At 42.4% G+C, this 4,974-nt stretch overlaps 3 non-coding genes across 3 annotated transcripts; 2 read left to right on the top strand and 1 right to left on the bottom strand.

Moving 5' to 3' along the window:
- Positions 1-2,458: 2,458 nt before the first annotated feature.
- Positions 2,459-2,543, top strand: EURHEDRAFT_t10. Its single transcript has one exon. It is a non-coding gene; the product is annotated as a tRNA-Tyr (tRNA).
- A 334-nt stretch (positions 2,544-2,877) lies between these two features.
- EURHEDRAFT_t11 lies at positions 2,878-2,962 on the top strand. The gene has a single exon. It is a non-coding gene; the product is annotated as a tRNA-Tyr (tRNA).
- Positions 2,963-3,253: 291 nt separating this feature from the next.
- On the bottom strand, positions 3,254-3,338 carry EURHEDRAFT_t1. Its single transcript has one exon. It is a non-coding gene; the product is annotated as a tRNA-Tyr (tRNA).
- Positions 3,339-4,974: the final 1,636 nt, after the last annotated feature.

Here is a 4,974-nt window from a genome sequence, read left to right as displayed (position 1 = left end):
TTTTTTTTTTTTTTTTTTTTTTTTTTTTTTTTTTTTTGTGGCTATATGTGGGAGAGGTCTCAAGCTTATCCAAAAGGATATCAATCACAACGATCTCTTGTATTGTTGAGCTTAGCCTAGTTTGCACTGTTCAAGCAACAGGCCAAATACAAGCACATACTGCATGCAGAACCCAACAACGATGACAAAAGTGCACGAAAAGGATCCACACCAAGAAAAGGCTCCAGAGGCGGTTTTTCATAAAGCTGTGTGAGCCGAGACAGACTGATTCCACTTTTCCACTCCATACATTCAATCGGACAGAACAGACAGATATTCCCTGAAACAGGCCTCTGAGCTGTCAAAAAAAATATCCTCATCGATGATCCTCACAATTGCCTACCCTCGGGGCTCAGCCCTTTCGTCCAGATCGGTCAGGAAAATACCATGGTAAGGGAATGAATGTTGCGACAGGCTCTTGTCAATTAGATCCCCAACCGCATGATTATCTTGCCCCTAGAAATGGTATTCTCTCCTCATTACTCGGTTAGTGTGGATTATCCCTGTTTGGGTGCGTACTTCTGGGTCAAATAGAAGACAACTGATTACAAGACACCGATCTAGCTACTACCAAAAGGGTCACACATGCGTTCTTCGAGCAATTTCACTCAATCTCAGCATTCTGCGTATCCGTCCAGATTGCAGTATGTTTCTAGTTGTCATTTTTGTGTGTATGTGTTTTTTTTTTCTTTCTCCCCCCTCATTTCAGGTAGTCATACACTGAATATGACTGAATATGATTGCACGTCTCCTTGTACCATTGGATTCTATAATGATTACTTTTATTGCTCCAGTAGTTTCCATCATGTAAAAGGGTTGGAGATTATGAACTATCATAACAACAGCATTGATTCACTCTGCATTGACAAATGTCACAAAGTACAGGCATTCACCAACAATGCAAGATGTTTGTATACTTTGGCCTGTTTGAATATAGGGCAGGAACCCCCTTCGCACACTAGATAGCGCAGCGCTGGCAGGCCCAGCTTCTTTCTTTCTTTCTCCATGTTAGTATTTCGACAGAGGGTCTACCGATGAATTTATATTGTTCGAGACTGTCACAATAACATCAATTCTAAAAACAATGAGTGTAGTCACTTATTCTGAAAAGTTAGTACATATTTCAACATGGTTCCAAATGGATCTAATGGCTGTTGCTCTTGTGGGCAAATATCATTTTTGTAATTTGAAAGGGCAGAGCAAGCAAGGCGTAAGGGGCCACACAACAGGGAAGCAGAGAGAAGCAGCAGTTTATCGGCTCAGCCTTGATCATGATTTCAAAACCACAAGTTTTCCCGACAAAGTCAACGCTGCATCTAGGCCATTCTAGGATCTTTCTAGCTCATTCTAGGTGCATCTGGGACTTGAAGCTGACGCACGGTGGCCTGATAGCTTCTTACCAGCAATTATTATTCTTATTGCCTTGTCTTTCGCTTGTATTATATTAGATCTCCAACTTTATCGGAGCCGTGGCACAATGCCGAACAAGTGCTGACACAGTACCACTAGTTATATCTCCTCGAGCGACGATCTACCATGAGCCTCGCCTCAGGATATAATCAGCCTAGGGAACAGGCAGATTTTGTCACTAGAAATTGACATGCAGAAATCATTAAGAATAGAAGTCCAGACTTCTCGAATAAAGAACATGAGAGGACGGCCCACATACACTGAAAATGCTCCTACGAACTGACGCCCATGTAGGGGATATAAGCTAGCAGGCCATTCCATGACAAAATCTTGAACGAACCAGCTGTCAATGTGCTTTGAGACCCTAGCCTTAGAATCAGTGTAGGAACAAACCCTGTATAGCATCGGATTTTGAAGACCAACAATTGCCAAATATAAATTCGACGGGATTCAGCCCTCCACCCAATATGTCCCTAAGAGCCCCGTTCACAGATACAGCAGCACTGGAATAGAGGGTATCGTCTTAAAAACTCTTTTGATATCCTCCCCGAATTTCTTTGGGAATCATTTGGCAAAGAAGGGTGTTAATTTCCTGGCTCTCAGAGTGTCAGATATGCCCATCTCGCACTACATTAGAACTCCTCCATCGAGAGATCAATTGTTTAACTCGGTTTATCTTCACCAAGAGTGGCCCATCTGCACCATGTATTGTGTGGGTGCGAGAGGGGCTCCTGCCCTATATTTAAACAGGTCAAAGTTGTCAAACGTCTCATGCCGCTGATGAGCGCCCGTGCTCCGTGACACCAGTTAAATATCTATGTTCAAACTTAAATGTAGCTTATAATCCAAAGGACCGAGATATACAATCACTAATATAGTACTCTGCGACAAGAACATGGATTATGAATTGTAATAAACCACAAAGCCTTTGCATCCTATAATTGTACTTGTATGGAGAAATATCCGGTTCTTGTTATAAAATATAAAACAACTATCTCCTGGTATCTTGCCCCTGATGGTCTAGTTGGATATGACGTTCGGCTGTAATGGATATTGTAACCGAAAGGTCGCTGGCTCGATTCCGGCTCGGGGGATTTTACTTTTATTTTTTTTCTCTTTCAAATTTGAAATGAAAGGTTTTGTTAGGGCTGTACTCTGTACTTGTGATTAAATCCTTATAACTATACCAACCTGTCAAGATCATGCCACTGATATGAATTCTCCCCGGGATCACATCACAAATTGAGAATTTGCGCAGTTGCTTGCGCCCCCTCCCCAAAACCAGTGGTTTCGCGTTAACGTTAAGAAAGAGTTTGAACGCAAAGACCTTGCACTGCACTGTTGTATTCGGGTCCACTGCACTATAAATATTAGCCCATAGTAAAAATTTTGATAATGCTGTATAACTACACCTCGGTATCTTCGCAACCCCTGATGGTCTAGTTGGATATGACGTTCGGCTGTAATGGATATTGTAACCGAAAGGTCGCTGGCTCGATTCCGGCTCGGGGGATAATAAGGTTCTTTTTTTCCTGCTCTAGGACATATTTATTTCCTAGAGCTTATAGTGGGTGAAGATAATTTCCCTAGCTGGGGCGGTTTCAGCAACACGTGACCCTGGGTTACGAGAAATCACACAATACCTTGCTGGCCTCGAATGTCAGTGCTTTTTTTTTTTTTTTTTTCCTATGAGGAAGATTGCATCGTACAGCCTATGATTCGGATAATCTAAAATGAATGAGATAGTAATTGAAATAGGTTGAAAGGGCAAAAAAAAAAAGAGATAAAAAAAGGAACCTCATTATCCCCCGAGCCGGAATCGAGCCAGCGACCTTTCGGTTACAATATCCATTACAGCCGAACGTCATATCCAACTAGACCATCAGGGGTTGTGAGGTGAAAACATTACCCATATCTATGTCCATAACTAGATAGATTGGACAGTCACTAATATAGCCGTTTCTCTTTCCATTGATGTATTGCATGATGACACTCCAGCTTCAGACAATGTCCATTGGGTAAGGGGCCAAAAGAGATCGGCATATTAGCAGCGTCAATCTACCTCATAATAGCTTTACCTCCAAAACCGTCGGGAACAGCCCAAAGTCGGCTTGCTTGCAGCCAAGTGTTCGGCGACATACTTTGCAAGCCCAGATTGCCAGAACAGTATGTATATCATGAAAGGTCTCCGAGGGACAGCGCCGTAAGCTTAAGTATTATCTGACCGGCGTGGAGGTCTGATAGTGCAGGACGAAGATTAGGATACTCCAAATCTTCCAGTCGTACACCGCTGTACTTTAGCTCAAAGGTAAACGGGCAGAATAGGTGGATACGAAAACCGCTATACGGAAGACGCTAAACCAATAGAAGCAATAGTGTATCGGCTCTGATTTAATTGGAATGGTAAAGTCGTCATTGCCAAGTTGCATCTAAAAAAAAATTCTGGGCCGAGTCTGGATTCCCTTCTTTTTTTGGGGGGGTGGGGAGGGGACACAATTAGACCGCGGCATTTCCCATGGAACTAAAAACAATGCAAACATTGAGCATCTCGTGACTTGCATTAACTATGCAATTTCCGGCTGTGATTTTGAGTATCTCGTTTAGAGGCCTCGCGACCGAGGAGGTTTATAAGTAGCATATGTGAGCAAACTAGCTGTTTGAACATTTAAGACAAAACCCTAGTGCCCGTCACCGGAATGAAAAAGTTGTAGATCATAGTAGTGAGAAAATAATACTACACTCACCACGCAAAGTAGAATATATATATATTCCTACCATTACATTAGAGATGGCGCCAGAATCCCATTCTAATAACATACCAATATATCTTATTATCGCATATACGTGAAATTAAGCACGTATTATCTCAGATATGTTAAGATACAGGGTGCGTTCCTCTTAATTTCACCTTATGAATCGCCAAATACTGTCAGAATCATTGACACGACCAAGATAACCGTAAGAAATGGTAACTATCTCAAAATGATCACTCAGCAAATTACCCATCCTATTTGGATGAGTTATGCACAAAAATCAGTCCCGCGGGAGTAATGGGAATTCCCATCGGGCGGGACTAGATACCCCATGAGACTTCCATGGGAAAACGGGAATGGGAAATGGGACTAGAAATTTTTTTAGTCCCATGGGAGTTGCCGCGGTCTAGGCACAATCAACTTGCCTTTTCCAGTTAGCATCCAGGTGTTACAGACCCCTAAGGCACCAATCTCACGTGATTATGCGGGGAGTCAAGGCAGAATCATTGGACTATAAGCTCTGGTAATAATGCAGGAAGGACAGGGATCATAGGTGGTAGTTAACAGGCGCATCACGTGATCAACTACCATATAGCATGGCTTGGCATTGGTAGATGGTATACAACTACCATAATCACTACCATCAGAATGGTAGTCCATATGGTATACAAGCGGAGGATATATAAGGACACTCATTCATGCACCTAGTTAGTTCTTCGCAATCAATCTAGTTAATCAAGCATTGGTTACCTTCTAGTTTCTGACTCGTCCG

The sequence above is a fragment of the Aspergillus ruber genome (genome assembly GCF_000600275.1).
Source record: "Aspergillus ruber CBS 135680 unplaced genomic scaffold scaffold00001, whole genome shotgun sequence".
Classification (NCBI taxonomy): Eukaryota; Fungi; Ascomycota; class Eurotiomycetes; order Eurotiales; family Aspergillaceae; genus Aspergillus; species Aspergillus ruber.
This window is presented reverse-complemented; position numbering and strand designations above follow the sequence as displayed.